Below are 609 nucleotides of genomic sequence, written 5' to 3' on the forward strand. Positions count from 1 at the left end.
AAAATCTAAATATTTCGTGATAGAAAAACATGGAAACATCGACACAGTAAGTATTGATAGGCTAAAGCCGGCTTATCTAGATCATGAACCACCACACGTGTTGTTAGATCGTTTAACTGACAAATCCATTACGGAATCAAAATATAAAGATGATAAATCTTTACAAATGACTAAAACGGTTCGCTGGGCACATCCGATTAGTCAGTCAAGGATGTTGACAGTTTCGACTGCAGGATAAATCTAACCACATAGCTAATCAGACCCTGCATCTACTTAAAAATATTTTGTTTTCTTCATTCCGCCTCACATACAACTCCCCAGAACTTTTACCTTTGATATATAAGTGTTATGTTAAATATTTTTTTTAAATACTGGGCACATAAGCTAGGTATTCCGAAACGATGGCTGAGGATTTTATTCAAACTCGTACAACTTACACTGGCAAATACAACAATACCTTTTGTAAGCGTTATATTCCCTACTATCTTGTATGGAATGTTGAGAGCCTTTGTTTGTCTGAACAGATAATCCCACGCTCCACTGTGACTGCGCGAAGATCGAAATAAAGACCTATTCACTACTTCTCTGGTTTCTTCTATCAATATCACG

The 609-nt window shown here is 36.5% G+C and overlaps 1 protein-coding gene across 1 annotated transcript in view; it reads right to left on the reverse strand.

Moving 5' to 3' along the window:
- Smp_131890 (putative sodium/chloride dependent transporter) overlaps positions 1-609 on the reverse strand; it is a gene marked incomplete at its 5' end in the record, with an annotated part of 30,603 nt that overhangs the window by 8,034 nt on the left and 21,960 nt on the right. The gene's annotated exons all lie outside the window — the stretch shown is intronic.

This window comes from Schistosoma mansoni, chromosome W, assembly GCF_000237925.1.
Source record: "Schistosoma mansoni strain Puerto Rico chromosome W, complete genome".
NCBI lineage: Eukaryota > Metazoa > Platyhelminthes > Trematoda > Strigeidida > Schistosomatidae > Schistosoma > Schistosoma mansoni.